The 23,710-nt window shown below is 46.8% G+C and overlaps 1 long non-coding RNA gene across 1 annotated transcript; it reads left to right on the top strand.

Moving 5' to 3' along the window:
* Positions 1–714: 714 nt before the first annotated feature.
* LOC121175683 lies at positions 715–19,922 on the top strand. The gene is made up of 3 exons (XR_005892762.1): positions 715–758; positions 19,657–19,784; positions 19,876–19,922. It is a non-coding gene; the product is annotated as an uncharacterized LOC121175683 (long non-coding RNA).
* The last annotated feature ends 3,788 nt before the right edge of the window (positions 19,923–23,710 follow it).

Below are 23,710 nucleotides of genomic sequence, written 5' to 3'. Positions count from 1 at the left end.
ATTTGTTTTGAACTCTTTACTATGTGTGTAAAAGTCCAAATAAACTCTGCTGTATTGCCTCTTTTGATATCTCTTAACTGGGAAGGCCACAGGTGACACACACCTTTGAAAGAAATTCACTGTGGCCCGTTTGAAGTAGGGAACTTTTGGTAAACTTCATACTGTAGTCTTAATATTGTCTTCATATTGGAAGATAATTGACAGCAGATTCACTGGTTGACTATGTTTGCTTTTGAACACACCTTATGACTGACTTAGACTGACCCATTACACCATTGCACTATTGGTATTTGTGGGGGAAAAAAGCAGTTGTTCTGTTGGTTGTGTTGTTGTTCTGTAGTGCCTGAGAGCAAAGGAAAACCAAAGTCAGATTCCTTGTGTGTATGCATAAATCTGGCCAATAAAACTGATTCTGATTGAAGTCTTTAATGCATAAAGCCATGGAGTCAGAATGAAAGTGAACCCCTGGCAATTTGTGCTCATTTCAAACACTAGTTCTGTGTTGAACCCCCATTCAGACGTTACTGCTGCTTTATGAGGGCAGTCACCGCAGGTCCCTCCTACCACTTCACCCATTAGTCCCGTCCAATCAGAGTCCAGTTTGAGCCGCGCCAAAAATCAGTCGCACCTGTTGCCCATGCGCTAGTCAAACCCATGTGACCGAGGAAGAGAGGGCTCAGCCAATAGCAGGGCAGAATTTCATTTGCAGGTGCGGGGAGACGCTGGCTCGAGTCTCCCGTGGAATACGGGATGCCTCGGTAACGTTCTGCTTTGTCCAACTTTTTTCTGGTTAATGGAGCGAACTGAACTCGTTACCTGTAGACAGAGGAAGTCTGTGTGTTCATGTTTAGCGGGTTATTAGGGCCCGAGCACCGAGTGGTGCGAAGGCCCTATTGTAATTCTAATGTTTATTATTAGGGCCCGAGCACCGAGTGGTGCGAAGGCCCTATTGTAATTCTAATGTTTATTATTATTAGGGCCCGAGCACCGAGTGGTGCGAAGGCCCTATTGTTTTTGTAGTGTTTATTATTATTATTATTATTATTATTATTATTATTATTATTAGGGCCCGAGCACCGAGTGGTGCGAAGGCCCTATTGTAATTCTAATGTTTATTATTATTATTATTATTATTATTATTATTATTATTATTATTTGTCCTCCCAAACAACTGCATTTTTCAACCCCTTCCCATGCTCTAAAACGCCTGAAATTTTGCACACTCATCAGGTCTGGTGAAAAATTTGATATTTTGTGGTCGTTGTAAATGGGGGGGGCAAAATGGCTCCGCAGCGCCCCCTTGAAATTTTCAAAACCCCCCTCCCATTGGGCTTAGTTTGTCATAGGTGCATGAAAATTGGTACACATGTTGATCATACCGAGACACACCAAAAAGTCTCTTGACACCATGACCTCAACCCAACAGGAAGTCCGCCATTGTGGTCGGAAGTTGGCGATTTTGGCGAATTACACCATTGGTATGCGGACGAACTCGTGCTAGGGATTTCACCTGATCCACTTCATATTTGGTGGACCTCACCTCAAGACCATGATGATCAAAAGTTATAACAGACTTTTCTCTAAGTTAAAGGGCGTGGCCTCTGCGGCCCGCCAAAGTTTGGTGGCGTTTGGTGAATTTGCCATGACATTTTGAATGGCTCTCACGTCCACATACTTTATCCAAACATCTTCAAACTTTATGAGCATGATGAAGGCTCTGCCCTGAACGCCTCCATATGTCAAACTCCCGCCTTACTCGTGGCGTCCCCTGCTGGTAACAGGAAATGACCTATTTTTACTCTGAAGTGTACTGCTCCTTAATAGTTGACACCATCGGCTTCGTTTCTGCTCTACAACCTTCCCAACTACTTGGTGAAGCTACATTATAAAGGCCGTGAAGCTGGGTGCAATGGCATCTGTGTGGCGGCGCGGCAACTGACGATCCCTCGCCGTGAAATTACGTTTGGATTTGTAATGACCTTAACCACCTCCTATGATCCTAAAAATTCATACACACGTTCTTGGGGGCTGGTCCTAGACTCTGATCGGGTTTTTGTATTTGGGCGGGGCAAAATGGCTCAACGGCGCCCCCTTGAAGATTTAAAATACCCCTCTCCATATGGGTTTTTTTGGAATACGAAGATGAAAATCAGTACACATAAAGAACACTTCGGGACGCACAAAAAAGTCTCTTGACACCATGACCTCAACCCAGCAGGAAGTCGGCCATTTTGTTTTTGGCGGCCAAATTTGAGTGCTTTCCACCATTGGTATGCGGATGAACTCGTGCTAGGGATTTCACCCGATCAACTTCATATCTGGTGGACCTCACCTCAAGACCATGATGATCAAAAGTTATAACAGACTTTTCTCTAAGTTAAAGGGCGTGGCCTCTGTGGCTCGCCAAAGTTCGGTGGCGTTTGGTGAATTTGCCATGACATTTTGAATGGCTCTCACGTCCACATACTTTATCCAAACATCTTCAAACTTTATGAGCATGATGAGGGCTCTGCCCTGAACAGCTCCATATGTCAAACTCCCGCCTTACTCGTGGCGCCCCCTGCTGGTAACAGGAAATAACCTGTTTGTACTATGAAGTGTACTGGGGAGAAGAGTAGAGGACATAGGAGGACACTGGTACTCATGGCTGTGCCGGCTGCGACTCCCGCGGGTCGCAAGGGGTGCGAGGGCCCGTCATCGCTGCTTGCAGCTTTAATTAGGGCCCGAGCACCGAGTGGTGCGAAGGCCCTATTGTTTTTGTAATGTTTATTATTAGGGCCCGAGCACCGAGTGGTGCGAAGGCCCTATTGTAATTCTAATGTTTATTATTATTATTATTATTATTATTATTCCTCCCAAACAACTGCATTTTTCAACCCCTTCCCATGCTCTAAAACGCCTGAAATTTTGCACAGTCATCAGGTCTGGTGAAAAATTTGATATTTTGTGGTCGTTGTAAATGGGGGGGGCAAAACGGCTCCGCAGCGCCCCCTTGAAATTTTCAAAACCCCCCTCCCATTGGGCTTAGTTTGTCATAGGTGCATGAAGATTGGTACACATGTTGATCATACCGAGACACACCAAAAAGTCTCTTGACACCATGACCTCAACCCAACAGGAAGTCCGCCATTGTGGTCGGAAGTTGGCCATTTTGGCGAATTACACCATTGGTATGCGGACGAACTCGTGCTAGGGATTTCACCCGATCCACTTCATATTTGGTGGACCTCACCTCAAGACCATGATGATCAAAAGTTATCACAGAGTTTTCTCTAAGTTAAAGGGCGTGGCCTCTGTGGCCCGCCAAAGTTTGGTGGCGTTTGGTGAATTTGCCATGACATTTTGAATGGCTCTCACGTCCACATACTTTATCCAAACATCTTCAAACTTTATGAGCATGATCAGGGCTCTGCCCTGAACGCCTCCATATGTCAAACTCCCGCCTTACTCGTGGCGTCCCCTGCTGGTAACAGGAAATGACCTATTTTTACTCTGAAGTGTACTGCTCCTTAATAGTTGACACCATCGGCTTGGTTTCTGCTCTACAACCTTCCCAACTACTTGGTGAAGCTACATTATAAAGGCCGTGAAGCTGGGTGCAATGGCATCTGTGTGGCGGCGCGGCAACTGACGATCCCTCGCCGTGAAATTACGTTTGGATTTGTAATGACCTTAACCACCTCCTATGATCATAAAAATTCATACACACGTTCTTGGGGGCTGGTCCTAGACTCTGATGGGGTTTTTGTAATTGGGCGGGGCAAAATGGCTCAACGGCGCCCCCTTGAAGATTTAAAATACCCCTCTCCATATGGGTTTTTTTGGAATACAAAGATGAAAATCAGTACACATAAAGAACACTTCGGGACGCACAAAAAAGTCTCTTGACACCATGACCTCAACCCAGCAGGAAGTCAGCCATTTTATTTTTGGCGGCCAAATTTGAGTGCTTTCCACCATTGGTATGCGGATGAACTCGTGCTAGGGATTTCACCCGATCAACTTCATATCTGGTGGACCTCACCTCAAGACTATGATGATCAAAAGTTATAACAGACTTTTCTCTAAGTTAAAGGGCGTGGCCTCTGTGGCTCGCCAAAGTTCGGTGGCGTTTGGTGAATCTGCCATGACATTTTGAATGGCTCTCACGTCCACATACTTTATCCAAACATCTTCAAACTTTATGAGCATGATGAGGGCTCTGCCCTGAACAGCTCCATATGTCAAACTCCCGCCTTACTCGTGGCGCCCCCTGCTGGTAACAGGAAATAACCTGTTTGTACTATGACGTGTACTGGGGAGAAGAGGAGAGGACATAGGAGGACTCTGGTACTCTTGGCTGCGCCGGCTGCGACTCCCGCGGGTCGCAAGGGGTGCGAGGGCCCGTCATCGCTGCTTGCAGCTTTAATTATTATTATTATTATTATTATTCCTCCCAAACAACTGCATTTTTCAACCCCTTCCCATGCTCTAAAACGCCTGAAATTTTGCACAGTCATCAGGTCTGGTGAAAAATTTGATATTTTGTGGTCGTTGTAAATGGGGGGGGCAAAATGGCTCCGCAGCGCCCCCTTGAAATTTTCAAAACCCCCCTCCCATTGGGCTTAGTTTGTCATAGGTGCATGAAAATTGGTACACATGTTGATCATACCGAGACACACCAAAAAGTCTCTTGACACCATGACCTCAACCCAACAGGAAGTCCGCCATTGTGGTCGGAAGTTGGCGATTTTGGCGAATTACACCATTGGTATGCGGACGAACTCGTGCTAGGGATTTCACCCGATCCACTTCATATTTGGTGGACCTCACCTCAAGACCATGATGATCAAAAGTTATCACAGAGTTTTCTCTAAGTTAAAGGGCGTGGCCTCTGTGGCCCGCCAAAGTTTGGTGGCGTTTGGTGAATTTTCCATGACATTTTGAATGGCTCTCACGTCCACATACTTTATCCAAACATCTTCAAACTTTATGAGCATGATCAGGGCTCTGCCCTGAACGCCTCCATATGTCAAACTCCCGCCTTACTCGTGGCGTCCCCTGCTGGTAACAGGAAATGACCTATTTTTACTCTGAAGTGTACTGCTCCTTAATAGTTGACACCATCGGCTTGGTTTCTGCTCTACAACCTTCCCAACTACTTGGTGAAGCTACATTATAAAGGCCGTGAAGCTGGGTGCAATGGCATCTGTGTGGCGGCGCGGCAACTGACGATCCCTCGCCGTGAAATTACGTTTGGATTTGTAATGACCTTAACCACCTCCTATGATCCTAAAAATTCATACACACGTTCTTGGGGGCTGGTCCTAGACTCTGATGGGGTTTTTGTAATTGGGCGGGGCAAAATGGCTCAACGGCGCCCCCTTGAAGATTTAAAATACCCCTCTCCATATGGGTTTTTTTGGAATACAAAGATGAAAATCAGTACACATAAAGAACACTTCGGGACGCACAAAAAAGTCTCTTGACACCATGACCTCAATCCAGCAGGAAGTCAGCCATTTTGTTTTTGGCGGCCAAATTTGAGTGCTTTCCACCATTGGTATGCGGATGAACTCGTGCTAGGGATTTCACCCGATCAACTTCATATCTGGTGGACCTCACCTCAAGACCATGATGATCAAAAGTTATAACAGACTTTTCTCTAAGTTAAAGGGCGTGGCCTCTGTGGCTCGCCAAATTTCGGTGGCGTTTGGTGAATTTGCCATGACATTTTGAATGGCTCTCACGTCCACATACTTTATCCAAACATCTTCAAACTTTATGAGCATGATGAGGGCTCTGCCCTGAACAGCTCCATATGTCAAACTCCCGCCTTACTCGTGGCGCCCCCTGCTGGTAACAGGAAATAACCTGTTTGTACTATGACGTGTACTGGGGAGAAGAGGAGAGGACATAGGGGGACTCTGGTACTTGGCTGCGCCGGCTGCGACTCCCGCGGGTCGCAAGGGGTGCGAGGGCCCGTCATCGCTGCTTGCAGCTTTAATTATTATTATTATTATTATTATTATTCCTCCCAAACAACTGCATTTTTCAACCCCTTCCCATGCTCTAAAACGCCTGAAATTTTGCACACTCATCAGGTCTGGTGAAAAATTTGATATTTTGTGGTCGTTGTAAATGGGGGGGGCAAAATGGCTCCGCAGCGCCCCCTTGAAATTTTCAAAACCCCCCTCCCATTGGGCTTAGTTTGTCATAGGTGCATGAAAATTGGTACACATGTTGATCATACCGAGACACACCAAAAAGTCTCTTGACACCATGACCTCAACCCAACAGGAAGTCCGCCATTGTGGTCGGAAGTTGGCGATTTTGGCGAATTACACCATTGGTATGCGGACGAACTCGTGCTAGGGATTTCACCCGATCCACTTCATATTTGGTGGACCTCACCTCAAGACCATGATGATCAAAAGTTATCACAGAGTTTTCTCTAAGTTAAAGGGCGTGGCCTCTGTGGCCCGCCAAAGTTTGGTGGCGTTTGGTGAATTTGCCATGACATTTTGAATGGCTCTCACGTCCACATACTTTATCCAAACATCTTCAAACTTTATGAGCATGATCAGGGCTCTGCCCTGAACGCCTCCATATGTCAAACTCCCGCCTTACTCGTGGCGTCCCCTGCTGGTAACAGGAAATGACCTATTTTTACTCTGAAGTGTACTGCTCCTTAATAGTTGACACCATCAGCTTCGTTTCTGCTCTACAACCTTCCCAACTACTTGGTGAAGCTACATTATAAAGGCCGCGAAGCTGGGTGCAATGGCATCTGTGTGGCGGCGCGGCAACTGACGATCCCTCGCCGTGAAATTACGTTTGGATTTGTAATGACCTTAACGACCTCCTATGATCATAAAAATTCATACACACGTTCTTGGGGGCTGGTCCTTGACTCTGATGGGGTTTTTGTAATTGGGCGGGGCAAAATGGCTCAACAGCGCCCCCTTGAAGATTTAAAATACCCCTCTCCATATGGGTTTTTTTGGAATACAAAGATGAAAATCAGTACACATAAAGAACACTTCGGGACGCACAAAAAAGTCTCTTGACACCATGACCTCAACCCAGCAGGAAGTCAGCCATTTTGTTTTTGGCGGCCAAATTCGAGTGCTTTCCACCATTGGTATGCGGACGAACTCGTGCTAGGGATTTCACCCGATCAACTTCATATCTGGTGGACCTCACCTCAAGACCATGATGATCAAAAGTTATAACAGAGTTTTCTCTAAGTTAAAGGGCGTGGCCTCTGTGGCCCGCCAAAGTTTGGTGGCGTTTGGTGAATTTGCCATGACATTTTGAATGGCTCTCACGTCCACATACTTTATCCAAACATCTTCAAACTTTATGAGCATGATCAGGGCTCTGCCCTGAACGCCTCCATATGTCAAACTCCCGCCTTACTCGTGGCGTCCCCTGCTGGTAACAGGAAATGACCTATTTTTACTCTGAAGTGTACTGCTCCTTAATAGTTGACACCATCGGCTTCGTTTCTGCTCTACAACCTTCCCAACTACTTGGTGAAGCTACATTATAAAGGCCGTGAAGCTGGGTGCAATGGCATCTGTGTGGCGGCGCGGCAACTGACGATCCCTCGCCGTGAAATTACGTTTGGATTTGTAATGACCTTAACCACCTCCTATGATCCTAAAAATTCATACACACGTTCGTGGGAGCTGGTCCTAGACTCTGATGGGGATTTTGTAATTGGGCGGGGCAAAATGGCTCAACGGCGCCCCCTTGAAGATTTAAAATACCCCTCTCCATATGGGTTTTTTTGGAATACGAAGATGAAAATCAGTACACATAAAGAACACTTCGGGACGCACAAAAAAGTCTCTTGACACCATGACCTCAACCTAGCAGGAAGTCGGCCATTTTGTTTTTGGCGGCCAAATTTGAGTGCTTTCCACCATTGGTATGCGGATGAACTCGTGCTAGGGATTTCACCCGATCGACTTCATATCTGGTGGACCTCACCTCAAGACCATGATGATCAAAAGTTATAACAGAGTTTTCTCTAAGTTAAAGGGCGTGGCCTCTGTGGCCCGCCAAAGTTAGGTGGCGTTTGGTGAATTTGCCATGACATTTTGAATGGCTCTCACGTCCACATACTTTATCCAAACATCTTCAAACTTTATGAGCATGATGAGGGCTCTGCCCTGAACGGCTCCATATGTCAAACTCCCGCCTTACTCGTGGCGCCCCCTGCTGGTAACAGGAAATAACCTGTTTGTAATATGACGTGTACTGGGGAGAAGAGGAGAGGACATAGGAGGACTCTGGTACTCTTGGCTGCGCCGGCTGCGACTCCCGCGGGTCGCAAGGGGTGCGAGGGCCCGTCATCGCTGCTTGCAGCTTTAATTATTATTATTATTATTCCTCCCAAACAACTGCATTTTTCAACCCCTTCCCATGCTCTAAAACGCCTGAAATTTTGCACACTCATCAGGTCTGGTGAAAAATTTGATATTTTGTGGTCCTTGTAAATGGGGGGGGCAAAATGGCTCCGCAGCGCCCCCTTGAAATTTTCAAAACCCCCCTCCCATTGGGCTTAGTTTGTCATAGGTGCATGAAAATTGGTACACATGTCGATTATACCGAGACACACCAAAAAGTCTCTTGACACCATGACCTCAACCCAACAGGAAGTCCGCCATTGTGGTCGGAAGTTGGCGATTTTGGCGAATTACACCATTGGTATGCGGACGAACTCGTGCTAGGGATTTCACCCGATCCACTTCATATTTGGTGGACCTCACCTCAAGACCATGATGATCAAAAGTTATCACAGAGTTTTCTCTAAGTTAAAGGGCGTGGCCTCTGTGGCCCGCCAAAGTTTGGTGGCGTTTGGTGAATTTTCCATGACATTTTGAATGGCTCTCACGTCCACATACTTTATCCAAACATCTTCAAACTTTATGAGCGTGATGAGGGCTCTGCCCTGAACGCCTCCATATGTCAAACTCCCGCCTTACTCGTGGCGTCCCCTGCTGGTAACAGGAAATGACCTATTTTTACTCTGAAGTATACTGCTCCTTAATAGTTGACACCATCGGCTTGGTTTCTGCTCTACAACCTTCCCAACTACTTGGTGAAGCTACATTATAAAGGCCGTGAAGCTGGGTGCAATGGCATCTGTGTGGCGGCGCGGCAACTGACGATCCCTCGCCGTGAAATTACGTTTGGATTTGTAATGACCTTAACCACCTCCTATGATCATAAAAATTCATACACACGTTCTTGGGGGCTGGTCCTAGACTCTGATGGAGTTTTTATAATTGGGCGGGGCAAAATGGCTCAACGGCGCCCCCTTGAAAGTTTAAAATACCCCTCTCCATATGGGTTTTTTTGGAGTACAAAGATGAAAATCAGTACACATAAAGAACACTTCCAGACGCACAAAAAAGTCTCTTGACACCATGACCTCAACCCAGCAGGAAGTCGGCCATTTTGTTTTTGGCGGCCAAATTTGAGTGCTTTCCACCATTGGTATGTGGATGAACTCGTGCTAGGGATTTCACCCGATCAACTTCATATCTGGTGGACCTCACCTCAGGACCATGATGATCAAAAGTTATTAAAGGGTTTTCTCTAAGTTAAAGGGCGTGGCCTCTGTGGCCCGCCAAAGTTTGGTGGCGTTTGGTGAATTTGCCATGACATTTTGAATGGCTCTCACGTCCACATACTTTATCCAAACATCTTCAAACTTCACGAGCATGATCAGGGCTCTGCCCTGAACGCCTCCATATGTCAAACTCCCGCCTTACTCGTGGCGTCCCCTGCTGGTAACAGGAAATGACCTATTTTTACTCTGAAGTGTACTGCTCCTTAATAGTTGACACCATCGGCTTGGTTTCTGCTCTACAACCTTCCCAACTACTTGGTGAAGCTACATTATAAAGGCCGTGAAGCTGGGTGCGATGGCATCTGTGTGGCGGCGCGGCAACTGACGATCCCTCGCCCTGAAATTACGTTTGGATTTGTAATGACCTTAACCACCTCCTATGATCATAAAAATTCATACACACGTTCTTGGGGGCTGGTCCTAGACTCTGATGGGGTTTTTGTAATTGGGCGGGGCAAAGTGGCTCAACTGCGCCCCCTTGAAAATTTAAAATACCCCTCTCCATATGGGTTTTTTGGAGTATGAAGATGAAAATCGGTACACATAAAGAACACTTCCAGACGCACAAAAAAGTCTCTTGACACCATGACCTCAACCCAGCAGGAAGTCGACCATTTTGTTTTTGGCGGCCAAATTTCACTGCTTTCCACCACTGGTATGCGGATGAACTCGTGCTAGGGATTTCACCCGATCAACTTCATATCTGGTGGACCTCACCTCAAGACCATGATGATCAAAAGTTATAAGAGACTTTTCTCTAAGTTAAAGGGCGTGGCCTCTGTGGCTCGCCAAAGTTCGGTGGCGTTTGGTGAATTTGCCATGACATTTTGAATGGCTCTCACATCCACATACTTTATCCAAACATCGTCAAACTTCATGAGCATGATGAGGGCTCTGCCCTGAACGGCTCCATATGTCAAACTCCCGCCTTACTCGTGGCGCCCCCTGCTGGTAACAGGAAATAACCTGTTTGTACTATGACGTGTACTGGGGAGAAGAGGAGAGGACATAGGAGGACTCTGGTACTCTTGGCTGCGCCGGCTGCGACTCCCGCGGGTCGCAAGGGGTGCGAGGGCCCGTCATCGCTGCTTGCAGCTTTAATTAGGGCCCGAGCACCGAGTGGTGCGAAGGCCCTATTGTTTTTCTAATGTTTATTATTATTAGGGCCCGAGCACCGAGTGGTGCGAAGGCCCTATTGTAATTCTAATGTTTATTATTATTATTATTATTTGTCCTCCCAAACAACTGCATTTTTCAACCCCTTCCCATGCTCTAAAACGCCTGAAATTTTGCACAGTCATCAGGTCTGGTGAAAAATTTGATATTTTGTGGTCGTTGTAAATGGGGGGGGCAAAATGGCTCCGCAGCGCCCCCTTGAAATTTTCAAAACCCCCCTCCCATTGGGCTTAGTTTGTCATAGGTGCATGAAAATTGGTACACATGTTGATCATACCGAGACACACCAAAAAGTCTCTTGACACCATGACCTCAACCCAACAGGAAGTCCGCCATTGTGGTCGGAAGTTGGCGATTTTGGCGAATTACACCATTGGTATGCGGACGAACTCGTGCTAGGGATTTCACCCGATCCACTTCATATTTGGTGGACCTCACCTCAAGACCATGATGATCAAAAGTTATCACAGAGTTTTCTCTAAGTTAAAGGGCGTGGCCTCTGTGGCCCGCCAAAGTTTGGTGGCGTTTGGTGAATTTTCCATGACATTTTGAATGGCTCTCACGTCCACATACTTTATCCAAACATCTTCAAACTTTATGAGCATGATCAGGGCTCTGCCCTGAACGCCTCCATATGTCAAACTCCCGCCTTACTCGTGGCGTCCCCTGCTGGTAACAGGAAATGACCTATTTTTACTCTGAAGTGTACTGCTCCTTAATAGTTGACACCATCGGCTTGGTTTCTGCTCTACAACCTTCCCAACTACTTGGTGAAGCTACATTATAAAGGCCGTGAAGCTGGGTGCAATGGCATCTGTGTGGCGGCGCGGCAACTGACGATCCCTCGCCGTGAAATTACGTTTGGATTTGTAATGACCTTAACCACCTCCTATGATCCTAAAAATTCATACACACGTTCTTGGGGGCTGGTCCTAGACTCTGATGGGGTTTTTGTAATTGGGCGGGGCAAAATGGCTCAACGGCGCCCCCTTGAAGATTTAAAATACCCCTCTCCATATGGGTTTTTTTGGAATACAAAGATGAAAATCAGTACACATAAAGAACACTTCGGGACGCACAAAAAAGTCTCTTGACACCATGACCTCAATCCAGCAGGAAGTCAGCCATTTTGTTTTTGGCGGCCAAATTTGAGTGCTTTCCACCATTGGTATGCGGATGAACTCGTGCTAGGGATTTCACCCGATCAACTTCATATCTGGTGGACCTCACCTCAAGACCATGATGATCAAAAGTTATAACAGACTTTTCTCTAAGTTAAAGGGCGTGGCCTCTGTGGCTCGCCAAATTTCGGTGGCGTTTGGTGAATTTGCCATGACATTTTGAATGGCTCTCACGTCCACATACTTTATCCAAACATCTTCAAACTTTATGAGCATGATGAGGGCTCTGCCCTGAACAGCTCCATATGTCAAACTCCCGCCTTACTCGTGGCGCCCCCTGCTGGTAACAGGAAATAACCTGTTTGTACTATGACGTGTACTGGGGAGAAGAGGAGAGGACATAGGGGGACTCTGGTACTTGGCTGCGCCGGCTGCGACTCCCGCGGGTCGCAAGGGGTGCGAGGGCCCGTCATCGCTGCTTGCAGCTTTAATTATTATTATTATTATTATTATTCCTCCCAAACAACTGCATTTTTCAACCCCTTCCCATGCTCTAAAACGCCTGAAATTTTGCACACTCATCAGGTCTGGTGAAAAATTTGATATTTTGTGGTCGTTGTAAATGGGGGGGGCCAAATGGCTCCGCAGCGCCCCCTTGAAATTTTCAAAACCCCCCTCCCATTGGGCTTAGTTTGTCATAGGTGCATGAAAATTGGTACACATGTTGATCATACCGAGACACACCAAAAAGTCTCTTGACACCATGACCTCAACCCAACAGGAAGTCCGCCATTGTGGTCGGAAGTTGGCGATTTTGGCGAATTACACCATTGGTATGCGGACGAACTCGTGCTAGGGATTTCACCTGATCCACTTCATATTTGGTGGACCTCACCTCAAGACCATGATGATCAAAAGTTATTCAAGGCTTTTCTCTAAGTTAAAGGGCGTGGCCTCTGTGGCCCGCCAAAGTTTGATGGCGTTTGGTGAATTTTCCATGACATTTTGAATGGCTCTCACGTCCACATACTTTATCCAAACATCTTCAAACTTCATGAGCTTGATCAGGGCTCTGCCCTGAACGCCTCCATATGTCAAACTCCCGCCTTACTCGTGGCGTCCCCTGCTGGTAACAGGAAATGACCTATTCTTACTCTGAAGTGTACTGCTCCTTAATAGTTGACACCATCGGCTTGGTTTCTGCTCTACAACCTTCCCAACTACTTGGTGAAGCTACATTATAAAGGCCGTGAAGCTGGGTGCAATGGCATCTGTGTGGCGGCGCGGCAACTGACGATCCCTCGCCGTGAAATTACGTTTGGATTTGTAATGACCTTAACCACCTCCTATGATCCTAAAAATTCATACACACGTTCTTGGGGGCTGGTCCTAGACTCTGATGGGGTTTTTGTAATTGGGCGGGGCAAAATGGCTCAACGGCGCCCCCTTGAAGATTTAAAATACCCCTCTCCATATGGGTTTTTTTGGAGTATGAAGATGAAAATCGGTACACATAAAGAACACTTCCAGACGCAAAAAAAAGTCTCTTGACACCATGACCTCAACCCAGCAGGAAGTCGACCATTTTGTTTTTGGCGGCCAAATTTCACTGCTTTCCACCACTGGTATGCGGATGAACTCGTGCTAGGGATTTCACCCGATCAACTTCATATCTGGTGGACCTCACCTCAAGACCATGATGATCAAAAGTTATAAGAGACTTTTCTCTAAGTTAAAGGGCGTGGCCTCTGTGGCTCGCCAAAGTTCGATGGCGTTTGGTGAATTTGCCATGACATTTTGAATGGCTCTCACATCCACATACTTTATCCAAACATCGTCAAACTTCATGAGCATGATGAGGGCTCTGCCCTGAACGCCTCCATATGTCAAACTCCCGCCTTACTCGTGGCGCCCCCTGCTGGTAACAGGAAATAACCTGTTTGTACTATGACGTGTACTGGGGAGAAGAGGAGAGGACATAGGAGGCCTCTGGTACTCTTGGCTGCGCCGGCTGCGACTCCGGCGGGTCGCAAGGGGTGCGAGGGCCCGTCATCGCTGCTTGCAGCTTTAATTAGGGCCCGAGCACCGAGTGGTGCGAAGGCCCTATTGTTTTTCTAATGTTTATTATTATTATTATTATTATTATTATTATTCCTCCCAAACAACTGCATTTTTCAACCCCTTCCCATGCTCTAAAACGCCTGAAATTTTGCACACTCATCAGGTCTGGTGAAAAATTTGATATTTTGTGGTCGTTGTAAATGGGGGGGGCCAAATGGCTCCGCAGCGCCCCCTTGAAATTTTCAAAACCCCCCTCCCATTGGGCTTAGTTTGTCATAGGTGCATGAAAATTGGTACACATGTTGATCATACCGAGACACACCAAAAAGTCTCTTGACACCATGACCTCAACCCAACAGGAAGTCCGCCATTGTGGTCGGAAGTTGGCGATTTTGGCGAATTACACCATTGGTATGCGGACGAACTCGTGCTAGGGATTTCACCTGATCCACTTCATATTTGGTGGACCTCACCTCAAGACCATGATGATCAAAAGTTATTCAAGGCTTTTCTCTAAGTTAAAGGGCGTGGCCTCTGTGGCCCGCCAAAGTTTGATGGCGTTTGGTGAATTTTCCATGACATTTTGAATGGCTCTCACGTCCACATACTTTATCCAAACATCTTCAAACTTCATGAGCTTGATCAGGGCTCTGCCCTGAACGCCTCCATATGTCAAACTCCCGCCTTACTCGTGGCGTCCCCTGCTGGTAACAGGAAATGACCTATTCTTACTCTGAAGTGTACTGCTCCTTAATAGTTGACACCATCGGCTTGGTTTCTGCTCTACAACCTTCCCAACTACTTGGTGAAGCTACATTATAAAGGCCGTGAAGCTGGGTGCAATGGCATCTGTGTGGCGGCGCGGCAACTGACGATCCCTCGCCGTGAAATTACGTTTGGATTTGTAATGACCTTAACCACCTCCTATGATCCTAAAAATTCATACACACGTTCTTGGGGGCTGGTCCTAGACTCTGATGGGGTTTTTGTAATTGGGCGGGGCAAAATGGCTCAACGGCGCCCCCTTGAAGATTTAAAATACCCCTCTCCATATGGGTTTTTTTGGAGTATGAAGATGAAAATCGGTACACATAAAGAACACTTCCAGACGCAAAAAAAAGTCTCTTGACACCATGACCTCAACCCAGCAGGAAGTCGACCATTTTGTTTTTGGCGGCCAAATTTCACTGCTTTCCACCACTGGTATGCGGATGAACTCGTGCTAGGGATTTCACCCGATCAACTTCATATCTGGTGGACCTCACCTCAAGACCATGATGATCAAAAGTTATAAGAGACTTTTCTCTAAGTTAAAGGGCGTGGCCTCTGTGGCTCGCCAAAGTTCGATGGCGTTTGGTGAATTTGCCATGACATTTTGAATGGCTCTCACATCCACATACTTTATCCAAACATCGTCAAACTTCATGAGCATGATGAGGGCTCTGCCCTGAACGCCTCCATATGTCAAACTCCCGCCTTACTCGTGGCGCCCCCTGCTGGTAACAGGAAATAACCTGTTTGTACTATGACGTGTACTGGGGAGAAGAGGAGAGGACATAGGAGGCCTCTGGTACTCTTGGCTGCGCCGGCTGCGACTCCGGCGGGTCGCAAGGGGTGCGAGGGCCCGTCATCGCTGCTTGCAGCTTTAATTAGGGCCCGAGCACCGAGTGGTGCGAAGGCCCTATTGTAATTCTAATGTTTATTATTATTATTATTATTTGTCCTCCCAAACAACTGCATTTTTCAACCCCTTCCCATGCTCTAAAACGCCTGAAATTTTGCACACTCATCAGGTCTGGTGAAAAATTTGATATTTTGTGGTCGTTGTAAATGGGGGGGGCAAAATGGCTCCGCAGCGCCCCCTTGAAATTTTCAAAACCCCCCTCCCATTGGGCTTAGTTTGTCATAGGTGCATGAAAATTGGTACACATGTTGATCATACCGAGACACACCAAAAAGTCTCTTGACACCATGACCTCAACCCAACAGGAAGTCCGCCATTGTGGTCGGAAGTTGGCGATTTTGGCGAATTACACCATTGGTATGCGGACGAACTCGTGCTAGGGATTTCACCCGATCCACTTCATATTTGGTGGACCTCACCTCAAGACCATGATGATCAAAAGTTATCACAGAGTTTTCTCTAAGTTAAAGGGCGTGGCCTCTGTGGCCCGCCAAAGTTTGGTGGCGTTTGGTGAATTTGCCATGACATTTTGAATGGCTCTCACATCCACATACTTTATCCAAACATCTTCAAACTTTATGAGCATGATCAGGGCTCTGCCCTGAACGCCTCCATATGTCAAACTCCCGCCTTACTCGTGGCGTCCCCTGCTGGTAACAGGAAATGACCTATTTTTACTCTGAAGTGTACTGCTCCTTAATAGTTGACACCATCGGCTTGGTTTCTGCTCTACAACCTTCCCAACTACTTGGTGAAGCTACATTATAAAGGCCGTGAAGCTGGGTGCAATGGCATCTGTGTGGCGGCGCGGCAACTGACGATCCCTCGCCGTGAAATTACGTTTGGATTTGTAATGACCTTAACAACCTCCTATGATCATAAAAATTCATACACACGTTCTTGGGGGCTGGTCCTAGACTCTGATGGGGTTTTTGTAATTGGGCGGGGCAAAGTGGCTCAACTGCGCCCCCTTGAAAATTTAAAATACCCCTCTCCATATGGGTTTTTTTGGAGTATGAAGATGAAAATCGGTACACATAAAGAACACGTCCGAATGCACAAAAAAGTCTCTTGACACCATGAATTCAACCTAGCAGGAAGTCCGCCATTTTGTTTTTGGCGGCCAAATTTCAGTGCTTTGCACCATTGGTATGCGGATGAACTCGTGCTAGGGATTTCACCCGATCAACTTCATATCTGGTGGACCTCACCTCAAGACCATGATGATCAAAAGTTATAACAGACTTTTCTCTAAGTTAAAGGGTGTGGCCTCTGTGGCTCGCCAAATTTCGGTGGCGTTTCGTGAATTTGCCATGACATTTTGAATGGCTCTCACGTCCACATACTTTATCCAAACATCTTCAAACTTTATGAGCATGATGAGGGCTCTGCCCTGAACAGCTCCATATGTCAAACTCCCGCCTTACTCGTGGCGCCCCCTGCTGGTAACAGGAAATAACCTGTTTGTACTATGACGTGTACTGGGGAGAAGAGGAGAGGACATAGGGGGACTCTGGTACTTGGCTGCGCCGGCTGCGACTCCGGCGGGTCGCAAGGGGTGCGAGGGCCCGTCATCGCTGCTTGCAGCTTTAATTATTATTATTATTATTATTCCTCCCAAACAACTGCATTTTTCAACCCCTTCCCATGCTCTAAAACGCCTGAAATTTTGCACACTCATCAGGTCTGGTGAAAAATTTGATATTTTGTGGTCGTTGTAAATGGGGGGGGCAAAATGGCTCCGCAGCGCCCCCTTGAAATTTTCAAAACCCCCCTCCCATTGGGCTTAGTTTGTCATAGGTGCATGAAAATTGGTACACATGTTGATCATACCGAGACACACCAAAAAGTCTCTTGACACCATGACCTCAACCCAACAGGAAGTCCGCCATTGTGGTCGGAAGTTGGCGATTTTGGCGAATTACACCATTGGTATGCGGACGAACTCGTGCTAGGGATTTCACCTGATCCACTTCATATTTGGTGGACTTCACCTCAAGACCATGATGATCAAAAGTTATCACAGAGTTTTCTCTAAGTTAAAGGGCGTGGCCTCTGTGGCCCGCCAAAGTTTGGTGGCGTTTGGTGAATTTGCCATGACATTTTGAATGGCTCTCACGTCCACATACTTTATCCAAACATCTTCAAACTTTATGAGCATGATCAGGGCTCTGCCCTGAACGCCTCCATATGTCAAACTCCCGCCTTACTCGTGGCGTCCCCTGCTGGTAACAGGAAATGACCTATTTTTACTCTGAAGTGTACTGCTCCTTAATAGTTGACACCATCGGCTTCGTTTCTGCTCTACAACCTTCCCAACTACTTGGTGAAGCTACATTATAAAGGCCGTGAAGCTGGGTGCAATGGCATCTGTGTGGCGGCGCGGCAACTGACGATCCCTCGCCGTGAAATTACGTTTGGATTTGTAATGACCTTAACCACCTCCTATGATCCTAAAAATTCATACACACGTTCTTGGGGGCTGGTCCTAGACTCTGATGGGGTTTTTGTAATTGGGCGGGGCAAAATGGCTCAACGGCGCCCCCTTGAACATTTAAAATACCCCTCTCCATATGGGTTTTTTTGGAATACAAAGATGAAAATCAGTACACATAAAGAACACTTCGGGACGCACAAAAAAGTCTCTTGACACCATGACCTCAACCCAGCAGGAAGTCAGCCATTTTGTTTTTGGCGGCCAAATTTGAGTGCTTTCCACCATTGGTATGCGGATGAACTCGTGCTAGGGATTTCACCCGATCAACTTCATATCTGGTGGACCTCACCTCAAGACCATGATGATCAAAAGTTATTAAAGGGTTTTCTCTAAGTTAAAGGGCGTGGCCTCTGTGGCCCGTCAAAGTTTGGTGGCGTTTGGTGAATTTGCCATGACATTTTGAATGGCTCTCACGTCCACATACTTTATCCAAACATCTTCAAACTTCATGAGCATGATCAGGGCTCTGCCCTGAACGCCTCCATATGTCAAACTCCCGCCTTACTCGTGGCGTCCCCTGCTGGTAACAGGAAATGACCTATTTTTACTCTGAAGTGTACTGCTCCTTAATAGTTGACACCATCGGCTTGGTTTCTGCTCTACAACCTTCCCAACTACTTGGTGAAGCTACATTATAAAGGCCGTGAAGCTGGGTGCAATGGCATCTGTGTGGCGGCGCGGCAACTGACGATCCCTCGCCATGAAATTACATTTGGATTTGTAATGACCTTAACCACCTCCTATGATCCTAAAAATTCATACACACGTTCTTGGGGGCTGGTCCTAGACTCTGATGGGGTTTTTGTAATTGGGCAGGGCAAAGTGGCTCAACTGCGCCCCCTTGAAAATTTAAAATACCCCTCTCCATATGGGTTTTTTTGGAGTATGAAGATGAAAATCGGTACACATAAAGAACACTTCCAGACGCACAAAAAAGTCTCTTGACACCATGACCTCAACCCAGCAGGAAGTCGACCATTTTGTTTTTGGCGGCCAAATTTCACTGCTTTCCACCACTGGTATGCGGATGAACTCGTGCTAGGGATTTCACCCGATCACCTTCATATCTGGTGGACCTCACCTCAAGACCATGATGATCAAAAGTTATCACAGAGTTTTCTCTAAGTTACAGGGTGTGGCCTCTGTGGCCCGCCAAAGTTTGGTGGCGTTTGGTGAATTTGCCATGACATTTTGAATGGCTCTCACGTCCACATACTTTATCCAAACATCTTCAAACTTTATGAGCATGATGAGGGCTCTGCCCTGAACGGCTCCATATGTCAAACCCCCGCCTTACTCGTGGCGCCCCCTGCTGGTCACAGGAAATAACCTGTTTGTACTATGACGTGTACTGGGTAGAAGAGGAGAGGACATAGGGGGACTCTGGTACTCTTGGCTGCGCCGGCTCCGACTCCGCTGGGTCGCAAGGGGTGCGAGGGCCCGTCATCGCTGCTTGCAGCTTTAATTTGTTATTGTACTTTCAGGTGTACAGTGAAAGCTGTGGCTGAGAGCAGAGAGACGATTCAGGCCTAGTGGAGCTGGAACTTCTGCGTGAGCCCGAGACAGGAAGTCCACGTATCCGGAGCAATCCAGAGGAAAAATGGCGGACGTGGAGGCCAGGTAAGGCCCACGCAGAACGTTTAAAATGCAGAGCTTGAGTTGATCTGTGACCAGAGGATAACATGTTTGATTATGTGCCGGGTTTCCGCAGGACGGACGAAGGGATCCAGCGGAGCAGCCGAGACCATTTGGGAGAAAGCACCGCGCTTGGCTTCGCTCATCGGCTCTACACTTGTGTGTGTATGTGTGAGATCTGAGTGTTGGAGGTGCAGGCTTGTGTCTTTAGCTCGGTTGAGATGGGCTTTGTAACCAGTATAGCTGCTTTGGAGTTTGGGACTGGCCAAGTATTGGCAAGGCTTAGTTGTGGATGGATTCAGTGTGTGGAAGGAAGTCGGGCCTGCTTAGATTTGGAGCGCGCGTTTGTTTTTGGGCCGTTGCGTCGGTGTTGTCGGTATGTGGAAGCATATATGCAGTTGTGATCCGGACACAACTGTGTGTATGTGGAAGCCGGTGGGCAGATGGTGTTGGCAGCATGGGTTGAGTTGTGTGTCATGTTGTCAGGGTTAGTTGATTGTGGGTAGTTGTCGGTGTGGATGGCCCCGGGGTCCGTGTAAGGTGTGTGTTCAGCAGTGTGGATGATGCCATGGCCAGTGAGGACCCTCAGCTGCACCTTGAAGTGTTGCCGAATGTCTAAAATTCCAGGTTTAATATCCAAAGCCTGTGTATGAGTGAGTGTATGAGTGTGTATGTGTGAGTGTGTATGAGTGAGTGTGTGCATGTGCCTTCTCTGCAGGAAGGATGAGCTGCTCCAGAGGATCATCAGAGGGTAAGAGAAAGCACATAAGTCAACATTGCTCAGTGTTTCTACATTTAAACATGTGTCTGTCTGTGTGTGTTTAGCAGGTAGCTGCATCTGTCTGAGTGGGACTCCAGCTTGGATGAGGCCATGGCCAGTGTGGAGCCCAGGTACGCCCCCTGCTGCATGTGGAAGTGTTGGAAGATGTTTTAACTTCCAGTGTTTGACTTGCCTAGTACCTGTGGCTGATGTTGAGTGTGTTTCTTTGTGTGTTGTGCAGGATGGAGGAGCTGCTGATCCAGAGGACCATGAGGATGCATGTTGGCCAATACTGCTCAGTGTTTGTACACTGAAGGATTCATTTGTGTACACTCCCCAGCAACAGTGTGTGTACTGCATCTGAGTGGAAGACCTGGAGAAAAGAACGTCAAGGACTCATCAGTCACAGTGGTCATGTGACTGTCGGCCTGCTGAAGCAGGGATGGAACCACTGTCTCAACGCTTCGGCTTCAAAAGATGGATACTGCGTCGAGCATAACATCACTAGTTGTGCAGGATGGAGGAGCTGATCAAGAGGACCATGAGAAGATGCATCTTCACCAATAATGATCAATGTTTCTACATTGAAGGACTCAGTTGTATCTTGCTGTTGTTTGTTGTGGGGTTTTTCTTTCTGTTCCTTTGTGTTCAGCAGGTGGCTGCATCTGGCTGAGTGGGGCTCCAGCTTGGATGAGGCTGTGGCCAACATGTAGCCCTGTTGCACAATCTTTAAAAAAAGAAAAAAAAATAGAATAGATTATAGAATAGATTAGTATCCAAAGTTTTTTACATTTTTATTTATTTATTTTCTACAGGTGGACAGAGCTGATCCCAAGGATCCTTTGAGACCAGGTGTGTGAAGGCCACATTGTGCAGTGTTTCTATCCATATGCATGCATCCATGTCTAAGTGTGAGAATGTGTCTATATTAAAATCAGAAGGCAGTGCCTGCTTTTGTCTTTAATGCACTTTAGATGGGGCTTAGTTCAGTTCTGGGGGGGCTCAGGTTAGGCCCCTGCTGCAGCTGGAAGTCAAGCAAAATATTACAAGTTCAAGGACTGACTTGATTAGTATCCAAAACCAATGTGTTTGTGTTTTTCAGCAGTAGGGAGGAGCTGAGTGAGAGGACCATTTGAGACCAGGTGAGCAAGAGCCACATTGTAGTGTTTCTACACTTATACATGCACTAATTTTACACTTTGTGTGTGTGTGAGAGAGAGTGTGTTGTAGGTGTATGCTGGGTGGAGCCAGTGAAGGTGCTGCTGGTGAGGATAGAGCGCCATCGTGTGGGAGTGAGGGACACACTGCAACTGTTCATGTGTTGTCAGAGCTCTTTGTGGTAAGTGGATTTAAAAAAAAAAAATATCAAGGGCTGTTTCAAAGGTGGTTTGTGTGCTGATGCTTCCTGTTTGTGTTTCTCTTGCAGGATGGCAGAGCTTATTTGGAGGGTCATGAGAGACCAGGTGAGACGTTGCCTGTTGGTTAACATTATTTAGTGTTTCTACACATGCATGCATTAATTTGTGTGTGTATGTGTGTGTATGTGTGTGTATGTGTGTGTATGAGTGTGTATGAGTGTGTATGAGTGTGTATGTGTGTGTATGAGTGTGTATGAGTGTGTATGAGTGTGTATGAGTGTGTATGAGTGTGTATGAGTGTGTGTGTGCATGTGCCTTCTCTGCAGGAAGGATGAGCTGCTCCAGAGGATCATCAGAGGGTAAGAGAAAGCACCTAAATCAACATTGCTCAGTGTTTCTACATTTAAACATGTGTCTGTCTGTGTGTGTTTAGCAGGTAGCTGCATCTGTCTGAGTGGGACTCCAGCTTGGATGAGGCCATGGCCAGTGTGGAGCCCAGGTACGCCCCCTGCTGCCTGTGGAAGTGTTGGAAGATGTTTTAACTTCCAGAGTTTGACTTGCCTAGCACCTGTGGCTAATGTTGAGTGTGTTTCTTTGTGTGTTGTGCAGGATGGAGGAGCTGCTGATCCAGAGAACCATGAGGATGCATGTTGGCCAATACTGCTCAGTGTTTCTACACTGAAGGATTCATTTGTGTACACTCCCCAGCAACAGTGTGTGTACTGCATCTGAGTGGAAGACCTGGAGAAAAGAATGTCAAGGACTCATCAGTCACAGTGGTCATGTGACTGTCGGCCTGCTGAAGCAGGGATGGAACCACTGTCTCAACGCTTCAGCTTCAAAAGATGGATACTGCGTCGAGCATAACATCACTAGTTGTGCAGGATGGAGGAGCTGATCAAGAGGACCATGAGAAGATGCATCTTCACCAATAATGATCAATGTTTCTACATTGAAGGACTCAGTTGTATCTTGCTGTTGTTTGTTGTGGGGGTTTTCTTTCTGTACCTTTGTGTTCAGCAGGTGGCTGCATCTGGCTGAGTGGGGCTCCAGCTTGGATGAGGCTGTGGCCAACATGATGCCCAGGTAGCCCTGTTGCACAATCTTTAAAAAAAGAAAAAAAAATAGAATAGATTAGTGTCCAAAGTTTTTTACATTTTTATTTATTTATTTTCTGCAGGTGGACAGAGCTGATCCAGAGGATCCTTTGAGACCAGGTGTGTGAAGGCCACCATTGTGCAGTGTTTCTACCCATATGCATGCATCCATGTCTGAATGTGAGAATGTGTCTATATTAAAATCAGAAGGCAGTGCCTGCTTTTGTCTTTAATGCACTTTAGATGGGGCTTAGTTCAGTTCTGGGGGGGCTCAGGTTAGGCCCCTGCTGCAGCTGGAAGTCAAGCAAAATATTACAAGTTCAAGGACTGACTTGATTAGTATCCAAAACCAATGTGTTTGTGTTTTTCAGCAGGAGGGAGGAGCTGAGTGAGAGGACCATTTGAGACCAGGTGAGCAAGAGCCACATTGTAGTGTTTCTACACTTATACATGCACTAATTTTACACTTTGTGTGTGTGAGAGAGAGAGAGAGAGTGTGTTGTAGGTGTATGCTGGGTGGAGCCAGTGAAGGTGCTGCTGGTGAGGATAGAGCGCCATCGTGTGGGAGTGAGGGACACACTGCAACTGTTCATGTCTTGTCAGAGCTCTTTGTGGTAAGTGGATTTAAAAAAAATAAAAATAAAATAAATATCAAGGGCTGTTTCAGAGGTGGTTTGTGTGCTGATGCTTCCTGTT

The sequence above is a fragment of the Toxotes jaculatrix genome, chromosome 21 (genome assembly GCF_017976425.1).
Source record: "Toxotes jaculatrix isolate fToxJac2 chromosome 21, fToxJac2.pri, whole genome shotgun sequence".
NCBI lineage: Eukaryota > Metazoa > Chordata > Actinopteri > Toxotidae > Toxotes > Toxotes jaculatrix.
The sequence above is the reverse complement of the archived record's forward strand: the minus strand, read 5'-3'. Positions and strand labels throughout refer to the sequence as shown.